Below are 25,480 nucleotides of genomic sequence, written 5' to 3'. Positions count from 1 at the left end.
GAAATGTGTATTGTATAAACTCAAATCATCGCTCATTAGTGTCAGGGAGATATCTGCAGAAAATGCACTATATTATTTATAGAGTAAAAAATAAATAATGGACTCCAAGGGATTCATCTAAAAACAATGAAACATCTAAGTCTATACAAGGCTTTTTATTATAAGCATTTCCCCCCCCATTTTGTAAGTGCTAGTTTGACAAGCAAATCCATCTGTTTCTTTGCCTTCTTTTTTTAACATCAAGTAATCAGGCGTTTTGTAGAACTAATACAAACTATTACACATGCCACTGTGAACTGACATGTTTGCTGTTGTATCATTAGTTACTTTTATTCCAGACACACAGCTCTGTTGCCAGCATGCTCTTTTCAAACTTTGCATTTGTAGTCGCAGACTCCGAAACGAATGAGCAATGCAAACCCGAGGATTATTTTTATTTGCTGCTGAATAATTTTCTGTTCCTCGAGCAGGATTCATTCATTTTGAACCTTTTTTTTTTTTTTTGGTCGGATGTCAAAACTTTAAATGTAATTATCTATGAAGATTCGGGAGGAGCGCGTCAGATACTTAGCCTAATCATCACAGGTGGACCACAATCAAGTAATCAATCCCACAGTATAAATATCGCTGACTTACCTCTATCCATTGACGGTTTATCAGCATGCTGGTTCGCCTCGTCAGTCACCTTATCACAGACCCAATTTTCGTACCAACGAAGAGTGCTACACAGGGGATTTATAAGACCTGCTGCTTTTGCCGGACCCGAGATCATTTCTACCCAGCCAAACACGGCCGTTGAGCAGCATTAAGCGTCATCGCGACAGCTGCTATCCTCGCCAAGCCACACATCGTGGCCAATAGACCGTGCAACTCCGAGCTTGCCTGCTCGATACACGATCGCGCCGCCCGAGACCGAGCTCTCGTCGAGCGCTGGATTGCAGCAGAAAGAATCCAACCACGGTTCAGCCTTTCACCACGGCGTTCCGGCCGAGTGGCAGTTTGAGGCCGCTTCCTCTAGCGGCGCGCAGACTAATACATTTCCAGGCGAAGACGCTAAAAAAACAGGTTCTTCTTTTTCTTCATTGGATTTTTACGGCAGTTTGCATTCAAAGTGTTGCATCTAAAAGCAGTTTTGCGGCTAAAGTTTTGTTCCGTCTTCTTCTAGTAGTGTTTTACGGAGGTTTTGGCAAACCAACGTAAAGGTGCATTACCGCCACCCGCTGATCCGGGGTGTGGATTCCGCATAGATTTGGACTACAGATACACCGTTCCGTCGGATGATGATGCCACTTTTTAACCACGAAGCCAAAGGCATTAGGTTAGATTATTGTAATGCCTCGTTCTCAGGCCTTCCAGCTAAATCGTCGAGCAAGCTTCAGTATACAAATTCTGCCGCACGCTTGTACTTCTCCTCGCGAACACATTACACCGGTTCTTTCACAATCACACGGGCTTCCCGTAAACATGAGAATTGATTTTAAAATTCTTATCTTAACATACTAGGCACTTCATGGGACTGCACCTGAGTATTTTTGTGAACTCATCAGTCCTGATATTCAATCACGCTCCCTTCGCTCTACTAACTCTTCACTTCACCAGCCATAATGTGAGCTAAAGACCATGGGGGAAAGAGCCTTTTCATATAAAGCCCCTACGCTATGGTACGTACTTCTTCTGCATGCACCTATGTTGGGCGATTTTTGTTGATTAAGTCACATTTATTCAAGACCGTCTGTCTTTAATGAATTATTGTATTGCTTTTGGCGTTTGTTCCTACAAATAAAATGCATTATTATTATTATTATTGTTACATTCGCCTTACCGCGCACGTTTAAACCTCGCCGAAATGATACAGACATAAGTTAAAAAAAAAAAAAATAAAAAAAAAAAAAAAAAAAAAAAAAGTCTCTGGATAAAAGCGCCTGCTAAATGCTTAATTTAATTTAAAAATTTTCATTTGCATGCAAGTCTTCTGGTAGGACCAAATCATTTAGGGACCTATTTTACCATTCACTGGCGTGATCACTCAAAATTAATCTAAAACGCATCTGCCCTCGTGTTTTGATGCAGGATAGCAAGCATGAGTAAAATTACCATCGCCTTTTAAGGACCGTAATACGGAAAACCGGAAAGTAAGTCTCTTTAGAAACCACTTGGAAGCAAATAGCACATAACTGCCGTTAACCCATTTGCTGCAAGCATCGCCAACGGCCCCAGTCTATGTTTCGTTTTCACAGCACGTTAAACATCACTCTCTTACTTGATCTGGATAAGCCGCGCATCAATTGAAGTCCAAAGACTTTGGCTTTTATATCTGACCAATATTTCGATAAAACATAATTCCAGTGATTAATTTTCCATCATGTCAGGAAAACTATTCCTATTCCTGAACGGTAAACGTCAAAGTGTTAGCTCGTGGACAAATGTTGATCATGGATCTAGTCAGAAAGAATCATGAACAGAAACATCTTTATTTTGGGTATATAATTTCTGCCTCCATGCCAAAAATGGGGGGTAACTTGTAAGGGGTTAACGTTACTGCTATAATCATGTCTTTCGGTACAACGCCTTACAAGACTAAACATGCTCAATCGTTTCCAAAAGCCTCTGTTTCCACAGTCCATAATACAACGTGAAAACAGCGTTCCAAACGTATCCACTCGGGAGTCCGTCTAAAGAGCCCGGAGGCCAAATGAGAGGAAAGATGCTTTTCCAACAGGAACATAATAAGGTGGACAAGGCCTGAGGAATCGTCAAATCAGGCAACAAATTGCTAAGCTGGTAACACAGTAGGCTACCCATCCATTTTTAGCTTGCCCCATCAAATATTACTAACACTTTTTACTCTTCCCACAGCCAACATCTACAGCAGCCGAAGCAAGTAGCCTTTCATGTACCTCCTCACTGCCGCAGCAGTGTCTGCTCCCGCAGGGGCCTTTCCTGTACCTCCCCACCGCCGCTGCAGTGTCTGCTCCTGCAGGAGCCTTTCTTGTACCTCCCCACCGCCGCTGGAGTATCTGCTCCCGCAGGAGCCTTTCCTGTATCTCCCCACCGCCGCTGCAGTGTCTGCTCCCGTAGGAGCCTTTCCCGTATCTCCCCACTGCCGCTGCAGTGTCTGCTCCCGCAGGAGCCTTTTCCGTATCTCCCCACTGCCGCAGCAGTGTCTGCTCCCGCAGGAGCCTTTCCCGTATCTCCCCACTGCCGCAGCAGTGTCTGCTCCCGCAGGAGCCTTTCCCGTTCTCCCCACTGCCGCAGCAGTGTCTGCTCCCGCAGGAGCCCTTCCTATACCTCCTTGTCTGCTCCCGCAGGAGCCTTCCTACACCTTCTCCCTGCTGTGCAGCGTCTGCTCCCGCAGGAGCCTTCCTACACCTCCTCACTGCCGCGCAGTGTCTGCTCCCGCAGGAGCCTTTCCTGTACCTCCACACTGCCGTAGCAGTGTCTGCTCCCGCAGGAGCCTTTCCCGTTCTCCCCACTGCTGTTGCAGCGTCTGCTCCCGCAGGAGCCTTTCCTACACTTAAATATATATAAAAATAAAAAAAAAAAAAAATAAAAAAATAAAATACCACACATCACCTCCGCCTAAAGGCATGCCATGCATCTGAGGTTGCGGTGATAGCATCATGTATCGACAATAGCCAAGACGATATTAGGCCCATTCTCCAACCAACGTTTTTTATAATAATCATTAGGCGGCCTACCTTAATTCGGCCTACCTTAATTAATCAAACCGCTCTGTTATCCCATCTCAGCACTGCATTTCCCGCTCGCCCGTGCCCTCAAAGGACGATGTGAGCCCGTAGGTAAAAAAAAAAAAAAAAATCATTGGACAAGCGAGATGATCGTAGTGCCGACTACATGAACCAGCAGTATTTAAATATAGTATTTATACTTAATACCAGTGTATCAGTACTTCCGAAAGTATATATATATATTTTTTTTGATTATGGGCGATTCCATAGGCTCTTTTCGTGTACCTGCATGGTCAAAATGGTAAATAGTAAGCTCAGACAGTATAAAGAATCTTTCTCTTACTCCACCCATGCACGATTACATCGTCGATATGTACCATCGATCTCACGTGCTGACAATGACCACATCGCCGATACATGGCACCCATTTGGGGTACACTGGCACAGGAAATCCTAATTTATTTTTGCACGCTTAATTTCGGATACTATGACTGCACCAAGATTTTTTCGGACTCATTATCGGAAGCAGCTCATTGGATGTGCTAAACAATTATCCAAGTAAGCCTCACAGCGTCTACCCTCGTAGACAAATAAATCATCCTTAGTATCGAACTCCCTGCCAGGCGCTGCAAGAGGGCTCCCGGTTGAACCAACCTTTGCCTTCTCCATTCAACTATTATAAATCATCCTTAGTATCAAACTCCCTGCCAGGCGCTGCAAGAGGGCTCCCGGTTGAACCAACCTTTGCCTTCTCCATTCAACTATCAGCAAAGCTTACTCGTTTGACAACGCAAATATTCAAATCCTGCCAGATGCTTTCCCACTTAATCAATCTTGGACTTTCCATCCAACCACCAGCGAAGCTTACCCGATTAAAAAAGCAAAAAAAAAAAAAAAAAAAAAAAGCGACATTTACCTATCGAACACCAATGAGTACATTGCAGCCCAAATAAATTTTCCCTTCGATGGCAAGATGTACCCATTCAATACCGCAAGTTACGCTTTCGCCGAACACTAACAGGCTCTTCGCAGATAAAACAATCTCAATTTTCCCTCCGATGGCTGGAGAGACTACCCATCTGGTGTCGCAAATTTTAATAAATATAATAAATGAAAATACAAATAAATATAGAAAATAAATAAATAAATAAATAATAAATAAAAAGACACCGGATGCTGGCCATAGCCTCCCGACCAGATAACCTTACCTTTTTTCAATCCTATGGCCGGCAAGGCTTCTCTCTTCGATGCCAAGAGCTTGAGCTCCCATCGGATGCTGACGAGAGCCTCCCGGCCAGACAACCTCACCTTTTCCATTCTGCGGCCAACAAGGCTTACCCGTTCGTTGCCTGGAGCTCACACTCCCTTCGGACGTAGGTGAAAGCCCCCGGCTACCTGCTTTTCCATTTCTGTCTTTCGTACGGAGAAGTTTACCCGCCCAACGCATGGAGTTAAGGCTCCCATCTAACGTAGGCGAGAGCTTCCCGGCTAGACAACCTTACCTTTTCCGTCCTTTGGCCAGCGAGGCTTAACCGTTCTATCCGGGAGCTAAGCTCCTGTCGGACGAAGGTAAGAGCCTCCCGGCCGGACAACCTTTTCCGTCCTTCAGCCAGAGAGGTTTACCCGTTCGATTCCTGGAGCTAAGCTCCTATCGGACGTCGGTCCGAGCCTCCTGGCTAGACAACCTGACCTTTTCCACCCTTGGCCAGCGAGGCTTACCCGTCCGATGTGAGTGCTCCCATCGGACGCCGGCGACAGCCTCCTGGCCAGCCAACCACGACCCTACTGTGTGTTTCAGGTTACTAACCTACAAGCAAGCTGCTTAAATGCTGCAAGTACCTAACACACAATAAACTCTCCTTCCTTCCTATGGTCACCAAGGCTAAACCGTCTCTTGCCAGGAGTAGCAAACTCCCTTAAACGCCGACGACAGCCTAACGACCACGCAAACTTACCTTTTCCAACCTACGGCCTGCGAGGCTCACCCAGTTTGTCCCCGCCGGACGCTGGCAAGAGCCCCCTGGCCACCTATCGTTACCTTTTCTGTCCGCCATCCGGAGAGGCTTACCCGTTCGATGCGCGTGCTCCCTTCGGACGCCGGCGAGAGCCTCCCGGTTAGACAACCTTACCTTTTCCTTTTCTATGGTCAGCGAGGCTTACCCGTTCGATGTGTGTGCTCCCTTCGGACGCTGGCGAGAGCCTCCTGGTCAGACTTGCTTTACGTTTCCACCCTACGGTCGGCGAGGCTTACCCGTTCGATGTGTGTGCTCCCTTCGAACGTCGGCAACAGTCTCTCGGCCACACAACTTACCTTTCCATTTTGACGGTAGGCGAGGCTTAACCGTCCGACGCCACGAGTCTCGTCCTCTCGCCAAATCCTGCAAAAAAAAAAAAAAAAAAAGCTACCCTCAGCTACTCTCACATCTTTTAACCCCGTCTGGCGAGGCTTACCCGTTCGATGTTCTGAGTTTGAGGCCCCATCGGATGCTGCGAGAGTCCTCCCAGTCGGGTTTTCCTTTCCAACCCTCCCCGTCCGCCGAGGCTTACCCGTCTGTCGCGTGCGCTCCCTTCAGACGTCTGGCGAGAGTCTCCCGGACGGGCCTATGCTTGCCAGCCGCAAGTGAATCTCATCCAGCCGATGCCGTGAGTCGGGATCTCCCTTCGGATGTTGCCAGAGTCCTCCTTGTCGGCTGGCCCAAAAGCTTTTTATCTGCCTAACCGAGAGGACCCAGACGTCCGTCATCCTGAGTCTCAATCTCCTGTCGGAGGCTTCATGGGCCCTCTCGGTCAGCGTTAGGCCCTTCACCCACTGAATAGCAGGGGCTATCAGCCAGTAGGGCCCGTACGCCGACACCGTGACCTATTCCGGTCGAGGCAACTCGGGTCCTCCCGGTCGGGCACCACAACCACGCCGCTCCTCCTCATCGGCCGGCAGGGCTCACCGATCCAACGCCAAAAAACTCCAGTTGAGCATCGGCCCGAGCCCTACCGACCGGGCGCCAACAACCACGTAGTTCACTAGCTGCAGCTGGTAGGGCCTACTCTCCCAACGCCCAAGTCGCTCCCTCCGGAGTACGTAGGCCCTTCCAGCCTGCCAACGAGATAACTTCTCAGAAACCAAATCAGCCCCCGCCAGTACTCTGCTTTTTGGGGGGCATTCTTTAAACTGGCGGCTGTCCTCCTGTACATTTGCCTTTTTGGGGGGTACTCTAGCTTCGGGCAATTCCCGAGCTCGGAGCCCTTCCCCGGACAGCACGCCAAATATGCATACCATACCTCAGCTAATTATATGTAAGCGTGAACTAGTGAAATGTAATTATCTATGAAGATTCGGGAGGAGCGCGTCAGATACTTAGCCTAATCATCACAGGTGGACCACAATCAAGTAATCAATCCCACAGTATAAATATCGCTGACTTACCTCTATCCATTGACGGTTTATCAGCATCCCTCCTCCACCCCATCTCCTCACTTCAAGTTCACTTTACAATATACGGGGAAGGGGGGGTACTCTAGCTTCGGGCAATTCCCGAGCTCGGAGCCCTTCCCCGGACAGCACGCCAAATATGCATACCATACCTCAGCTAATTATATGTAAGCGTGAACTAGTGAATTGTGCAAAGTTGTTAAAATTCACAGCCATTAAATCTCAGTGTTTTGGCAGATGTAAAATCGTTCTTTGGTTTTCCCTTGATAAAGATCCACATGTCAGTTTTTATCATTTCCATAGATCATGAAACTTTCTCTCTCTCTGTCTCTTATACATAAAAGCTTGAATTCCTTGAAAGACATAATAGATGCTGCAATAACAGCTGACATGTTCTGTGAACAGAGTACAAAATAAGGTCTTAAACCCGTAAAATGCAGTCTTGTTTTCTCTGGCAGCAAATAATCAGTGAAAGGAGATGCTTAACCTTCAGAATATATCGAACCCTCTGAACCTCAGAAGGTTAAAGCAAATGATTTGTCAAATTTTGATAAATTCTGGCAAAAGAATGTGATAACCATTCAAACTGAAGAATAAACAAGTCCAAATGGATAGCAGGGTTGCAGAATTAACCTAAATGAAGCTGTCACTCAGGAGACACTGGCTAATCTTGTAAATGTTGTTTGTTTTTTATTGATGAATATATTATTATATTTCCCACAGATTAATGAACGAAATTATTTGATCATTTTTCTTCTTACAATAGCTTTGGTAGCACGGTTGAATGGCTGAGCTTGATGAATGCTGTCAACAGAAAATGATGTTAGTTCTTGGGTGTCAGAAAGAAATGGGGGACATTTTTGATAATTAAATTAGTTAATGATTTAAAAAACAACAACTGTGAACTGTGAACAAGCCTAAATAAATAAAGAAAAGAAAACATGCATTTGGCAGGTGATTTTAATTAAAGGAACAATCTACTGAAAGTATAGATTTTGGTCAGTTCATGTATTCCTTGGAAATTATCAAACCTAATCATGATAACATCTCACTTTTCCAGCTTATGATATCTATCTCACATCCCTTCATACGTAATACAATTTGAATGATTTCACAAGCTTCACAAATCAGATTTCATTAATAATATGTGCTGTATTATATCATTCATGCATAGGTTCTGGACAGGCTCTTCCAAATATATATATTGATACTGGCACACCAGAAAGACAAAAGTGGTCTTTTTTTTAATTTCTTTCGAGCAGTTGTCACCAAAAACATAAACTTATGGTGTCGTAGTGTTCTCTCAGATTTATTCCATTGAAACATTTCAGTTGATGCATGTTTATACCAGTGTGTTAAATCCTCAGCAGGAGAATAATATGACAGATGTGATGTTCAAACTGCCATTCCTCTTTAATAATTTGGTCTCTTGAGCTCAGTAATACTCCAGGGTAAATCCTCTTCTCTGAATCTGTGATCTCAGAACAATGTTAATTACCAAAGAGAAATCGTAATGCATTGGAAGTTAAAGCTCAAGTGTGCTTATACACTCACGACTCTGTAACCTATTAGACATGCTGTCTCTGAAAGATTCAGTCCGGATTATCCTTTTTACATTGATTTTTATAGCCTCTCAGAAGATTTGAAGTAATATGTTTTGTTGTTTTTGTGGCACCACTATAATATCATAAAGGTACTGTAGTCCATTTAACTGTGCACTGTGTTCCCTTCAAGCATCTCTGTAATGCTTTAATATAATTTAATTGGGTTATTTACCATAAAACATAATAAAACATGTTGTGGTTGAAGCCATATTCAAATATGTGTGTTCAGTTTTTAGCACACTCTCATTTTAACCCATAAAGTGCATCAAACATTTTTTGACATTTAACACTCGAGTCCAGATGACTTTATAGACAATCTGAGGCTTCATTGAGCTGAACCATTAGATGGGCTTCAGTCTCTGTGTGTTGGCCAGTGATGGACTGGAAGCACTCTTGGGGAGAGCAGCAACATACTGCCAGATTTATTTATTTATTTTTGTGCTGACACTGTGGGCAAAACGCAGGTGCATTCATTATCCTGTAATTACCCCGCTGTTAGTCCTCTGGTATATTATTCATTACATGCATTCTCCACACAGCGCAGTGACAGGGTGGGGAGAGTCCACACTGCAAATGGATGAGCACAGCACAGCGTACCGCACTAACTATATCATCCCACACCATCATCATTAATACTTCAGTAAAGGTGAAAAGTAAATCATCACAGTTCAAGGCCAGCTGTGAATGACCTGTCTTTTTTCTTTTCCTTTGCTGGAGGAGAAATGGTCCTTTCCTTGTCATTTGCATTTCGTTTAATGAAGAGTATCACCTTTAAATGCAGCAAGCATACATACTTTACACTTTTTTTTTTTTTTTTTTTTGATGACTTCATGTTGTCTTGAATCAAAAACATGACCATTATCCATGTTCTCTTAGGGTCTTGGGCTGACTATTCCTAGGAGTAGTTCACCCAAAAATGAAAATTTGCTAAAAACTTACCCTCAGGCCTCACAATTCAATTTTGCAGTGGTTATCTTTCTAAATGGAGACATCCTTATCCTGACATATGCAGCTGACGAATGCAACCTCTGGAGGCCGCGGCCTTCATGATGAGAAACAGCTAGTGTTTTTGAATGAATATTTTAGTTGAACTATTCAGTGACTCACAAAAACAAACACTTGTCACCATCGATGTTACATGCAGAAAGAGTCACTGAAAAATGCCCCACCACTAATAAACAGTCTTCTGCAACATACACATACAAACAAGCGGAGTGATACAAATAATGAAATATCTTAGTGCTGTTGAGCTGTTATGTCAACATGCTTGCAATGCCTTTCAGCCAGGCTTTCAATATGGTGTACAATAATTTACATTGTGCATTTTTATTACAAAAAAATCATGTTTTATGTGACATAAAATGAATAAAGAAATCGGGAAATTCCTATTTTTAACTTTCATTTTCTTTTCTTTATTGATAAAATACTATCTGGCAACCAAAAATGCTGGTGGCCTGTAATTTTATCGAGGTTCACGCATATGTAATGGAAGGCTTTAATAGAATCTCCATTCCCCTACATGAAATTGGTGGGTTTATGTAAATATGATAAGTCAACATAAATAATAATTTCATGAGTATTTTACATGCAACTTAATATTTAGTGGCAAACGGGGAGAGAGAGAGAGCATATGGAAACACTAAGGAGATCACAGCACAAGAGCAGCGCTCGCTTACTGAGCTGCACGGAAAACAAGGGACACTCGATCTGCCCAACCTAAAGGATAAAGAATAAATTGAGGATGTATTGATCCCAAGGCAAGCCCAGCAAAGAGCAGACACTGCAGCTCTGAGAGGGAGCTCATCAACCACAGAGATGTTACACTGCATGTGAGGAAAAGGACATGCTTGAAGTAAAGAGATCAAATGGACTGCTTAATGGGCCTGCCGGCAAGTCTTGCACAAGAGAAAAACAATGATGCTTTTAATAGTGAGAGGATAAAATAATGCCGTTTAGTATGCAGAGGAATATGACATTCAGCTTGACTGATCCATTTTGGAAAAGACTGATCAAGTAATTTTCAACATTATTTCTTTCTAGTCGCTCCTGGGTGTTTTGCACTTCAATTAAAAATTTCAGGGCAAACAAATTTGAGAAGTTAACCCTCATTTTAATAATTCTAATGATATCCCTACACATAGTCTTTGAAACACTGGCTTAAGAAGGCTGGCTGGAATAAAATGTTCTGAGGATATGAAATGATCTAGCATCAACTGTTTCTCTAGAGCAGCAATTGTATTAGAATTCTTAATGCCATATGGAATATATATTAAACTTAAATTTATAAATATGATATCCACCCATATAGCAGTAACTGTAGGTGAGATATATTTCTAATGTCTTCATATTACATCTCACATTCACCCTATTCTACATTCTGGAGGCACCTTTAAAATGTATGTAGTCTTGCACAGTTGACCAAGATTAAATTAGTCTGCTCGGTCAAACCAAAGCCCTTTCTGTGTAATTATCCTCTAATTTTACATTTATACAATATTAATCAACTTACAGTGCACCTAGTATGCTCTTTTGATATTACCGTGGCAAAGTTTCAAAGATCAAAGTACATGTCAAATGGACTTGCAAAAAGCCTTTCCATCTGAATCAGGAAAGAAATATGCACATATTAAGTGTAAATAGTCTATAGCTAGTAATTTTGTTTATTGTTTGTCAATTTCGCTTTATTTACCACTATTTCCGAATGTAATTGCAGTTGGTGCTTCAAAGTGAAAGTAACTCAAAAGTAGTATAATGCATTGCAATTCAGAGACAGTGATACTGTAATGCAACTAAGACAGCAATAAGTGTAATGTATTAAATTATTGAAGCAACTTTCCCAACACTGAATGTGTATTTTGAACCAGCCTTAAGCACATCTTCTTTTCCCCCCCAGAGGTTTCAGCTTTGCTTGGCATTCTGGTACAGTTCCCACAGGTGCAAAAGCACATAAATAAATGAGAATTTTACACATTGGTTTGTTGATTGACATACACTTATGACATCTCATCTACAATATATACCAAACTTAAAAACGGCTTACCACAGAGAAATGTCCTCAAGATGTATTTGTGATGGTGGTTCAGATTAGCTATTCCCTCCAGTGTATCATTGCTGCATTCGGCTTGAATTGATATGGTAAAACGACACCATTGTTACTGTTCATATCACAAGTGCTAAACCTCAGGAGCTGAAGTGGTGGTTATGCTCAGCAAACTTCTGTATTCTGTAAAACAGGTTGCGTCGCTTCTGGTCTTTTATAAGTGCTTTCTTAAATATAAAGTTGTTTAACTCAAGATGACTTCAAAGGAGCTACCAAAGATTATCAGAACAGATGGCATATGCAGATTTTCCCCTAGGTTTTACACATTTAAGTTCATACACATGGGTTAAAAATTATCCATATGGAAGCATAAAAAATTAAGCAGTTATTTAACACTTTAAATATGTTTATTTGCCACATAGTCCAACATAACATACACAAAACACTGATTTTCAACCGAAATTGAACTGTCTGTAGTGCAACTGCAGTGAATTGTTGTGAATGTGACCGAATATATGAAAATAGAATCACACAGGTACAGCACCTTCTCAAATTGCATTCTCAGTGCTCCTGGAGAGCCACAGTCCTGGAGAGCTTTGCTTCAACCTTAATAAAGCCCACCGGCCTCACTGTTCAGGTGGGTTGGATTAGTGTTGGAGCTGAACTCTGCAGGACTGTGGCTCTCCAGGACTTCTCCTGGTCTAAGCAAAGAGGGTGACAACATCCAGCACATTGTACCAAAGCACCATGGGCCACATCTGTGTTCATAGATACATGACAAACCAGTTTTACTCAATCTGTTGGACTGGGGCTGGGCTTCCTCTTCAGAGGACTCATCAGACAAGTCTTCAATGTCATCAAATGAGTTTTCTTCATCTGGGAGAGCTGGATTTACACCCACAACTGCAGACTGACCCTGTGGCTTATTGTCTAGGTCATCAGAATCAGATATTTCTGACTCTGAATCAGGACTAAGAATTGCCTGATCTTCCTCATCATGCAGTGTCTCTACAAACATTTCAGCTGTTAATGTAGAATGTCTGGGATCAGCCAGACTAGAATAGAACAACAAGCTAGCTGATATCGGACATGTTTTAAAGATTTGAAGGTCAAGGTAATCTTAGCCTACCATTCAAATATTTTGTCCAGTTATCTTCCACAGTATATCAAATTTTTTTCTGTTGTAATGAATTATAAAATAAGACTTAATGCATTAGTTGTTGAGTTGTGAAATGTGGGGCAGGTGAAAAGTTTTCTGCAATAATATGTTTCTACTTGCAAAATTTAGCAAATGTATAAATACAAAAACAGCTTTTTTTTTAGAGTGAAGTGGATCAAAATAAACATAATGATTTGTGGGAATCAAAAATCAAAAACAAGAAATTTAATGAATACCTGGAAAAATAAATGATAAAATGCATTTCTTTCACAGACTCAGGCATGATTGAAATAACATAGAAAATGAATACAGGTCATTTTAGACCCATGTGTATAAAGCTGATGTAGAAACAGGAAGGAAGGGAAAAAATGATTTGTGGAAGTCAAAAACAACACATTTAAAGACTATATGGAATAATCATCCATAATCTATAGATATTGCTGTTAACACTGACAAGCGGATATGATGAGACCTCTAATTTTCCAGTTTGATCAAGCGATGTTAGACATACAGTGTGTTACCTCATGTTAATGGGTATTTAATTTCCTAAATACGCTGTAAATTAACCAATCACAACAGACTGGGCATCTGACCAATCAGAGCAGAGTATGCTCTTGGAAAGGACGGTTTCGAGAAAACGAACCATTTCAGAAAATGTGAGAAAATATGTGATGCTGCAATGTGTTATATGAGAGTTTATTTTTATTTATTTATTATTATTTATTTTTTTACCTTGGGTAGTTAAAATACTATATAATAGAGGCACATTAATTTTAATCAATTTTATTAACATTTTTATAAATATTGTATGATTACACAAAATTGCCTAATTAATTAAAAGAGATATAAAATGCTACAAAATCCCTGCTTGCATCTGAAGAAGCATGCAGTGTTGTCTTCAGAGCATGCTGACATGTCTTCCATGCGTGAGTACTGAAGCTGTGTTGCTCTGATTAGACTCACACCCATTTGCATTTAGCAGTCAACATTTCACATTATGCCTTTTGAGAAAATGATAACACACTGTTTAAAAGTTGTAGTCCTGGTTTTGTACTTCGGATATGGAAGAGATGCTTTAATTTGAATCAATAGAAGACAGAGCTGTTTATTGTGCAACTAAGATTGTAATAAGCAAAAGTTTAAATGCATTAATGGACTCTGCAATTACACAGACACATCAAAGATGACATCTTAAAAATGCTGGTAGTGGACTGTGTTATTTATTTATTTTTTGTATATTTATGAGAGAAATTAGAAATTGAAATACAAATGCATGTACACATTTCCATACCTATAATAGTAATAATAATAAAAGGGAAACGTATATTTGCTTTTGTTTGTTGCCACTAGCTTTTGTTCGGCTATTAGTATTAATATTTCCCTTTTCTCAGATCATCAGTCATCAGATTCTCAGTAAACAGCGCATGTGTCGTGAAGGCTGAGCTGAGTGCTCCCTAAAAACTTCCATAATCACAGGTCATCATTTCAAACCATTTCAAGTTTTGCTATGTTCCGGTTTGCAATCAAGAGCAAAAACATGAAAAAAAAGGTCTATATTTAACATATCAATTGATGGGAGTGAAAAACCTTTCAGTTACTGCAGTATGAAGAGATAAGTTAATAAGTGCACGATTCAATCATTTCATTCCTATGGGAAAGCTTGTCTCCACCTGTCAACATATCCAGCCGTCTCTGCTCAATATTCTTCCTGTTCTGACTCTCCCTCACCCGCTTTGACTTATGTGCAGCTCTAATGCTGTGGAGTGTTTGAGAGAGCCTTTTATGATCCATATTTTGAAAAGAGTGACTAAATGAGTGACTAGCCAATTAAGGACTTCTGGACCAACAAGAACTTCCAACACAGCCCTCCACGAGGATACGTACTCTCGGCTCTTTAGAAAAACCTGACCAAACACGACAGACTCACTGCAGAAGAGTTTACGGGGCTCCAGTCTCTGAGAGCTCCAGCATCACAGCTCCATTTATATTTCAGCGGCCCGATATGAATAATGCACAGAAACCAGTAAGAATGAATTTAATGATGCCTTTTTGGTTGGGTCGGCCTTTCAGAGCAGACACATCCCCCCTTCCCATCCACCTGCTCTAGTTTAGCCTGAGGGAGGGAGGTGCTGATATAAACACATCTTGACCTCATCTGTCTCATACGTGTGGAGGAGCGTGTGAGGGAGGTGCTGAGGTTTGGAGGAGGTGGGCTGGGGGCTGGAGCTCTTCAGCCTTTCGGCATATTGATCCGTTCTGACATCTCATGTAATGATGTTTATTCAGTAATGAAATGAATGGAAACTGGGCTGGATCAGACTGCTTTTAATTAAAGCACTTGAAAAAAGCCCAGCTAGGCTCACCATCTATATACGTAGTGGAGCTACTGTACATCCGTCCAAGATTTTAAAATGGTTTTAAGAAGAGGTTTTGTCAAGCCAACATCAAAATCTGTCAAACATTTATCTAATTAGTTGTATTAATAAAAAGAAATCAGATAATATTGTCATGAACAATGTTAGGTCTTTTGATTGATTTCTTCTTTACAGGCTTTCGAGAGTTTGAACCTAACACAAGCTTCCTCACTTGTTCCAAACAGCAAAGATCTGATGCTGACTGTCACGCTCGTAGATTTGAGGGTTAAATCCAATATTGTTGGAATAATTGCAGGCAAGTTTGGCTCCATATGACATTTTGTTCCTAGCTGTATAAGGACTGAATTGACATTTCAGGAAAAAAGTTGTGGTCTGAAATCAATGTTTGGACCACAGAGTACAGCTCTTAATAGACACTCTACACAGTTATGGTCCCTTTTAACAGCCTAGGTGCGACATGATTTCGCAAGGAAACTGTAACAATCTATCCACACTGCAATGCTACCATCACTGCTGTCACTGATTAATGTGCAGTTTTATATAAATGTATGATTATTTTTACCTAGTGCTTTGGACTGTATGTTTTATTGTGTAATATACCACTGTAATCACTGAAGTGAAAACAAAACTCAAAAGCCTTTGAAATGTGCAAGACGACACCTCTCTACTACTGGCTCTGCATATTTCATTGAAACAGCAAATGTTGTTTAATCACACAACAGGGTCTTTCATCTGAGCAAGGGTTGTGGATTTAAATGAAAAGTAGAAATTAAATGAAATTTTAATGTAAAATTCATAAAGCTGCTGTAAGAGTAGTTTTAAAAAATAGTTTAAATTGCATTCATTTCCAGAAATATTAGATGTTAATGTTTAAAAAGACACCTACAGAAGCCCTAAGAGGCCTTGTGTTATTACACTGAACAAAATGATAAACACAACACTTGTTTTTGGCCCCGTATTTCATGAGCTGAACTCAAAAATCTAAGACTTTTTCTATGTACACAAAAGGCCTATTTCTCTCAGAAATGGTTCACAAATCTGTCTAAATCTGTGTTAGTAAGCACTTCTCCTTTGCTGAGATGATCTATCCACCTCACAGGTGCGGCATATCAAGATTGTGATTAGACTGCATGGTTATTGCTCAGGTGTGCCTTAGGCTGGCCACAATAAAATGACACTGTAAAATGTGCATCTTTACTGTGTTGAGGAGTCGGAAAACCAGTCAGTATCTGGTGTGACCACCATTTGCCTCATGCAGTGCAACACATCTCCTTCACATAGAGTTGAGACTCCTCTCAATGGCTGTGTGAAGTTGCTGGATATTGAACGGAACTGGAACACGCTGTTGTATACACCGATCCAGAGCATCCCAAACATGCTCAATGGGTGACATGTCTGGTGATAAGGAGGCTACAGCTTTATCACATTATAGACACTATAGTGGCTCTGAACATGCGGTCAACTTCATTGCCAGATAACTCATTTCATAAGAGAATACATTCAAATGGCTTAAATGGCAGTGCTGAACATGTTTAGTTGAGAATTTTTTTTTTCTTTGTTCTCTTTCTGTGATTTCAATTCACATTTTTTTTTAAATAGGAAAAGTTTGCCCAGAAAATGAACATTTGCTCAACTTCAGGCCATAAAAGATCTAGATGAGTTTCTCCATGAAAAAAGATTTGAAAAAATGTAGCATTATGTACATCACCAATAGATCCTCTGCAGTGAATGGGTACCATCTGGAATGAGAGCTCAAACACTGAATTACTTTGGAAACAGTGGATTATTTTGATGTTTTTATCAGCTGTTTGGATGGCACCCATTCACTGAAGAGGATCCACTGGTGAGCAATTTTTATTTTGGGGTGAACCTTCCCAAAAATTCCAACTATTCTAAGTCCAAATTTTTCTTAGCATTAGTGTTTTTTTCCCTCTAAAATCTCAATGACTTTATTACTGCAAGTAGTGTATTTACATTATAATTGGGGACAGAACATAACCTTACTGAACACATTCTGCGTTCTGCTTAACCTCAGCCCAGTGATTAATTATCTTACTGAGAATCTGCAAAATCACACACAAAGTGAGAAAGAGACAGAGAAAAAGAGCAAAAGTGAGTGTTATTATTACTATTTTTCTGTTACTGTGTGGTCATAAAACTTTTATGCACCCTTAAGGTTTGCTCAAGGATTTTTGAAACTTCAGAATCTGAGCACACATTTTATTGCCTGCGACTCTTGTTTTCAATAGAAGACATTCTGATGGATTTTAGGGATTTCTGTTTCTGCATGTCAAACCCACAATCTCTAGTGATTTCCTCTGCTGACTGTTTTCCATGCAATTAAGTGATAAGCACTGTTCCAGACCATCCGTATGTGATGTAGAAATTCTCTGAATTCATGAATATAACATACGTAGCGGTCTCGAAACACAGCAGACAACAATTCTTTTGCTAGACTCCACCTTTTTTATTCAAGTGAATGGATCTCCTATTCCTTTTGAGAGACATCTGTTTGTTCAAAACAAACAGACTTAGACACATCCTGACAGCAGCTGCAAACTCCCACCCTGAGGCGGGTGTGAATCTGAAACATTATAGTAATTGAGAGAAAAGCAGTAATGTGTTGCTCTGAAAAAAAAAACATCCACAAATACTAAAAGGAAAGTTCAAAATATGACAATCTGAGATAATTTGTTTCATAGCTCAAGGACCAGAAGACTAGCTCTCAAAACATCAAACTTAAATTAATAGTTTAAACAGTTTTCCTAAGTTTGTCCTTGCTGTTATTTCAGAGTTGCATTCATTTATCACAATCGACTTGGCCGCTGGACGCAAGAAAATAGATTTTTTTGTTTGTTTTGCTACTGGTCATTCAAATGAGCTAATTCCAAACAATCCTTGAAATTGTAGTACGATTTATATTCATTGTGTGCAGTCTATTCAAAGGTGTAAAACCAACTTTTTATGCTGTTTGAATAACATTTTGTCAGTTCCCAGCATCTTTTGCATGGAAATGAATGAGCAGTGTAAATGTTGCACATTTACTATTATTTTGGGGTTGTGTCTGTCCTAACACGTTGCTAGTGTTAAATGTTCAGTTTCAGTTCGTTAACCCTTCACAGGAGGCTTAATACAGGTGATCTGACCAACCATATGTCCCGGTTCTTGAGTTTGCTGACTCATGCTCTCTGTGTGTGTTTGGTTGTGTTGGAGGCGTGGCCACTGATTACCACTCATCTGATCACCACCAACAGCTGCAGTCACTTTTCCCCTGCATATATATGTGCTCATTCCACTTCCTGTCTTTGTCAGATTGTTTGGAGTGTTCTGTGAGTCGTCCTGTCCCTGGCTGTCTTGTTCCTGCATTTTTGTTCTGGTCTGTATTCCACGGAAGACTGGTTGCCCATCTCCGTCTCCATCGCTACAACTCTTATTGTTTTCTCAATAAAGAACTGAGATTTACATTCGCTACTGTGCTTTAAGTAAATATCGTAATTAAGCATTGGATTTAGAATAGATTATTATCGTGGTGAAGAGGCAATCATAGACGGTCATAGATGCTAATATGAATGAAAATGATACTGTATATTCTTTAGTTATGAAATCTCTTCATCCTTGTTACTTCAGTAGATATTACATGTCACAAAATATTATTTTCAAAATGTTGAAGCGTGTTGTTGCTAGCTAGTAGTTTGCTGGAGTTAGCTTGGCATGTCTAATTGTTGGTTTCTGCTCAATTCAGTGAGCGCATTTATGCTCATTTTCAGTCTTTTGTTTTTCGAAACAATTTGTACTATGACAAATCCTCATAACCCTATTTGTTGCATACATCAACATATCTCAGACTAATAACAGGCAGTCTTGGCTAGAAAATAATCCTGCTCAGTTTCATTACCGTAATAGGGTCTGATCTCACAACTCGAATGCAAAGTAGAGAACTGTTAAATTGTTTAAATAGTTATATTACAAGAAACCTCTGGCAACAAGTAACCAAACTCTGCAGTCCATGAGCTTTTTATCATTGCACAGGTATTCATGCTTCCACACAGACAAAATCAATATAGCACCTCATTAAATGTCTTTAGAGATTCAAGGACATTCAGGATAAGATCTGCAGGATAAATAAGGAAGTATGAAGCAATATACTGTTCAGTTTTTGCAAAATATGAAAAGAAAATGAAAGAAATCAATAGCTAGAACCAAAATTGAGAACCCCTTCAGATTAAGTTTATTCATAAGAATGAAAGTTTCCACTCATCTAACATCTCAAATGAACTGAAAGAAAACAGAGACTGTGCTATACTAGAGCATGTAAATCTCTATTCAGCAGCTTATTAAAATTCCTCCTTTGGGTACAGGCACACATACCAATCAGATCTGGCGTCTCTTTGTCTTGCATCATTTATGTGTTGCCAGGGCAAGATACAACAGAGATACACAGCCCATTGGCAAAGACCTCTGTCGTGTTTGGAGGAATCATGGCCGCTGTGGATTTCTTGCCTATTTAATCAGGGTGGGAAAGTCTCTGCTCCTGAGGTGGAATATTTTTGCATAAAGATACTTATAACATCACTGGACCCTCTTGTATCAGACTCTTCTGAGAGTTCACTTCTCAAATTGTACAGATGTGAACAGAATCAGTGATGTGTGGATTTCACTACTTTGGTTCACATAGTTTAAAAATGGGTTCATGCAGATGTTTTACATTACATGGCTGCAACAAACAAGCCCTTTAATTTACTAAGCTATGCAAACAATATCAAATTCAACATAAATTTCAAGAACACAACAGCATAACTTTACAAACAAAACTTTACATACCACAACATACTGTAGAAACAACATTATATGACATATAATCTTCACACAACAGTATAACTTAACAAACCATAACAACATTACAAACAAAACTTTACATAACACAACAACATAATAACTTTACATACATAGCAACTTTAAATGCCATACCATAACATATCAACAGCTTTACAGAACAAAACTTCACATAACAACATAACTTTACACATTATAACATTATAAAACAGAAGCATAACTTCCAAATGCGATGTAATGGAAAGAGCTTCAACAGCAGACTATTCCTCCAACTGAGACTGGAATCAGCTTTTCTAAATATTTCAGTGATCTTTAACTTAAAAATGCATATCAATTGACGATATTTTATATAAAAGATTCTTCTGAACACTTTTAAGCTGTTGTTGTTGCAGAAATAGAAGCTTTATACTATATTTAAGGTTTGGAACAGTAGGTCTTCATTTCTGACATGCTGTGTTTAAAGCTGGGGTATGTATTATTTAAAAAAATTCGGTTGCACTTTATTTTACAGTACGTGTACTAACATGTACTTATAGTGTACTTACAGTGTATTTATATAAGAAAGTTCTGGTAACACAAGGTAACTACATGGGGTAGGGTTAGGTTTAGGGGTAGGTTCAGGGTTAGTACCTAGCTATTACATAGTTATTGTAATTACAATAATAAGTTAATAGTATGTACATGAGGAACAGGATTGTAAAATAAAGTGCTACCAAAAATTCTTTAGAAAACTGAGTTGGGCAGAGTACCAAAACAAACTTGTAGCCAATCAGCAGTAAGGGGCGTGTCTACTCATGATGCAGAGGAGAGAGCGCTCAGTGCACAGGATGGACATAACAGATGGCGGATAAAAAAACAAAAGAGGAAAACATCTATGGAACAAAAGAAGGCTTACGATAAGGCAAGAAGTAGGACCCGTGTGAATATCAGATCAGCTTTCCAGTGCAGGAGAAAACTCGGGGAGGCCTGCAATCGGACGCCGAGGTTGCTTTGTTTCTTCTCGTAGGTGAGTAATATTGGTTTTGCTTTGTTTCACAGAAATAATATATACTGGCTTTTGCTTGAATACGTTCATGTGTCATGTTTGCTTGTTTGTCCATCTGCAATCGTATTGTTGTTCCCTTCAGCTATGATGAAGAAACATTCATTTCCACACCCTATAAGCCTGGAGCGTCTAAACCTCCTCCAAAGTGTGTCCGAAAAGTAAAATAATATTTTCAATACAGCAGATAATAATTCAGCAGATTCCTCCATAATCGTTGCCTGGGTTGCGTAGGTATGTGTGGGGTGGAGCTATCAAATAGGGGCGAGACCCTTTTTGGGGTAGGGACGTGTTTGTTTTGGTGATTTGAAATTTCAACACTGGCTACCAGAAATCACTTACCACAACTTTAAGCATTTGTAAATAAAATTAAAAAGATCCATGAGTTTAGTTTTGGGTAAGCTTGTATGAAAAGAAAATTTAAGCATTTTAGAAACATGGTAATTGACTGCATATTGTGTGAAAACAACACAAATTGTGTTAAGGCTATGGTTTTACAAGAGACAGGTGCTGTGCTAATTGTGTTTAGAGTTTTGAAAATGTGACTAGAAATTGAACAAAAGGATGTTAGCAATAAAAAAAAAAAAAGAAACCTGTAACTTCACATAACGCTACAGAACATAACTTACAATAACAAAACAAAACTTTAAAATAACATTCAACATAACAAACACTAGCAAAGGTAACATAAAACAAACAGCATATGTATTTCTGTTAGTTATTAAGCTCAGCTATTAAGCTCAGCTGTTAAACCGTCGAACTGAGATTTGAATCTGTTGCAGAAGAAAGAAGTTCTGCACAAAAGAGGGTTTTACACTCCATTATCGTTTCTTATATAGACTATAAACACACTCAAACTGTCGAACTGTTGTATAAATGCAATATCAGACATGGCTGTATGTCAGCATGCTGTGATTATCTACAGCCGAATCACAGCAATGCTGATATACAGCCATAACTCACAACTACTCATGTGCTATTGCTCAGTTATTTCAAGGTCTGTCTGAATAATTGATTCTGATTGGCTTACAGGTAGGCTATGCAGTAAAACCGTTTAATACACAGGTAGTTTAATCACTGTTCCATATTAATGCGATGCTTTAATTGATGCACATTAACCAACACGCATCACTTGTGCACACACATGTATAGTGTGTGTGAGAGAGAGAGGTCGGGTGTCTCTGATTCCGCTGAACACACACATAAACTTGTTCTCAACTCTTCCCCATGACTTTTATTAATAAAATAGACTAGATACTAGATCGCTACATTATATTTCTCAGCAATGCGGTGGTAAAATGTTTGGCTCTGTTTTTTAAGTAATTCTTTGTAGAGAAAGACGCACAGATGCAGCAGGTACACACAACTCTCGCCCCCTTCTCTCTCTCTCTCTCTCTCTCTCTCGATTGATGATTAATTGAAATACATGCTATAATTCATTCAAATAAATATGGTCTTATCGAACTATTTAATCTCTGTGTATGATGTGAGGCTGGCAGAATGCTAGCACAACGTGCAGTAACTGATGAAATTACCCAGCAGGCACATGACCAACCTTCAACGTTGAAATATGGTTAGTTGTTTCAACGTTGAAACAACGTTTAAAGCTGAATGGTTGAAAAACATCCAGCACATGACCAACCTTCAATGTTGAAATATGGTTGAAATAATAACAGTTGTTTCAATGTTGAAACAACAAAAAGATTTGTCTTTTGTTGCCATTTAATGGCGGAACAATTGAACTAAAATCACCATCATGAAAACAGTGTTCAGAACACACACATACACACTGTTTCCCAGAGCTATATACTACTATAATTTATATAAAATAATATTTATTGAATATTAATATAGAACAAAAGCAATCATTAAAGTTCCTGGACGATTCCTCAAATAAAAAGACAGTACTCTGATATTTTAATCCACTTCAAATTAGTTGGAGAACTATAAGTACTACAAATAACAAAACAAACAAACAAATTAATAATATGTAATTTTCTGAGGCTGTGGAAAACCTTTAAGGACATAACACCATGACTGTAAACATAAGAGAAGAAAAAGCAACTGGTTAAATATTAAAGTTATGCCTCTGGCAATTTAAAGTGGAAGTTAAATGTATTTAACATTTCCGATATCAGTCTTCATTTCAAGCTACACATTAAACAACAGAGCTGGGTGCTATTTAATAACTCAGGCTTCTAAAATCATTTAAAATGCATTATCCATGCTTGTTTAGTTTCCTTTAGAGCTCAGGCTGACTGACCTGGGAAAAAGCTGCATTATAGCAGATGCCTCTAATGCACAAGGGAATAATGGCTATGCTTAAAATTGCATATAAAGATGTCACTTTGTTCGCTTGTTTGAATGTGTGAAAAGCTTTGTCCATAAAGTGAAGCAATGAGAGAAGAACATGCAATCACACATAAAGAGCTGTCTTGCCTGAAGTGTTTATATGCTCTTATTAATGACATTTCCATGTGTAAAATGAAAGGATATGAACTTGTCTGTAAACCAGAGTGCATAGATGTAACCGTTTTAGTTGCTATATTCAGTAATTTCAAGTTCAACACCAGTTGTTAAAACATTCTCATATTTATGAATGAAATGCATTAGTGTTTCACATTTGGAGAAAAACTGTACAGGAGTTTGTACTACAGCAGTCAGTATATATATATATATATATATATATATATATATATATATATATATATATATATATATATATATATATATATATATATGTATATATAAGAAACCTATATATATACCTATAATATTAATATGCTGTACGGAAACCAGTGACACAAGTCGGCAGTACAACTTTCGAGTAAAATGAAAAAGAAGCGTTTTTTTTTTTTCAAAATTGGTGATTTTCGTTTTTTTTGCAGAATCTATTAGTTGATATCACAAAGAAGCCTCTCCATGTTTGAGATAGCAGTATTGGTATATTTAAAAGCCAACATTTTGAGGTTGAAATCAGCTTGTTTGTCGGAGATTCTAGCACGCAGTAGGGGCGTTTCATTGTCTGTGTATTTCCATACTGGATAAGCCGGCTTTTGTTTCTTTTGTTATTGCCCCCGCCCTCCGAGGGATGCGTGGCTACGTAGTATGCAGCGCTCTGGCCAGCTCTAGCTGATATCAAAATTCAATGAAGATGTACGCCGCAAAGATGAACGTAGACGAGCTGAACCGTGGCCGTTACGCCGGAAATGTTTTGAAGTACTTCTTCGACAAGCCGGATGCTTATAAACAAGCGCTCACTGATTCTGAAGAGGATCTGAGCGACGATGAAAGTGGCATAATAAGACTGTATAATATCCCTAATCTACAACTGAGCGAAGATGACGACGAGGAAGAATGTACTGGACTGGTGTCAGACGAGTTGGACCATAAGATATCAGAGGCTATATCGATAGTAACATTTGATGGGGATAAAGACAGAGAAATGGGGAAAATCCGTAACATTTAGAGGCAAACAGACGCACAGTGCAAACTTCGGAGATGGTTACATCCACAAAGAAGACCCCAACAAAGAGAAAGTGTTCCCGAACGACTTTTCATTGGAGGCATCGAGATCTGCAAGAATACTTTTGTTTCTTATGGGGTGAGTTTCCATAAACATCAAAGTTTGTCGTTTTGTGCTCATTCTAAGAACACGTACACGTTATCTCATGTTTAGTCCATGTTTAGACCTTCCCATATCTACCTATTGTTATTAGCTAGCTCATCGGTTATCACAGAATCCTGTTAAAAAAGTCCTAATGCTACACAATGAAATCAATTCACCAAGTGTTATGTAAAAAACCAGCAAATAACAAATAAAATTAGTATCAATATGTACTTTTTGTTTACATAAACATTAAAATAATAACATTAAAAATGATGGCCATATTTGAAAGATTAAAGATTTTTTATAAAAAGATAAAACTCAGATATTTCAGCCTCTAAATCATTTTTATAAAAGTAAAAAAAGATAAATTACTGACATTTACAATGCACATTCTCCTTTATTATTAATAGTATGCGGTCCGATTTTTCCCGTTGTGTCTGTCGTTGCTATGCAGGGGGTATGGCTTATCTAAATGAGATGTAAATGAGCCCCATTGTCACTGGCAGCAGTGAGAACTGCACAATCTTCAGAGGCTATTTTCTGCTTTTTGAGCTTTTTTGAGTGCCTACCTTCAATTGGCCACAACTTCTCCAAATATTATCAGATTTCCATGTGTTACACATCGTTGGAAAGCTTGGAGACTACACTTTCATAATCTGTGAATAACTCAAAATGCCCCAGAACCGACTTGTGTCCTTACT

This window comes from Carassius auratus, unplaced genomic scaffold (assembly GCF_003368295.1).
Source record: "Carassius auratus strain Wakin unplaced genomic scaffold, ASM336829v1 scaf_tig00007487, whole genome shotgun sequence".
Lineage (NCBI taxonomy): Eukaryota > Metazoa > Chordata > Actinopteri > Cypriniformes > Cyprinidae > Carassius > Carassius auratus.
This window is presented reverse-complemented; position numbering follows the sequence as displayed.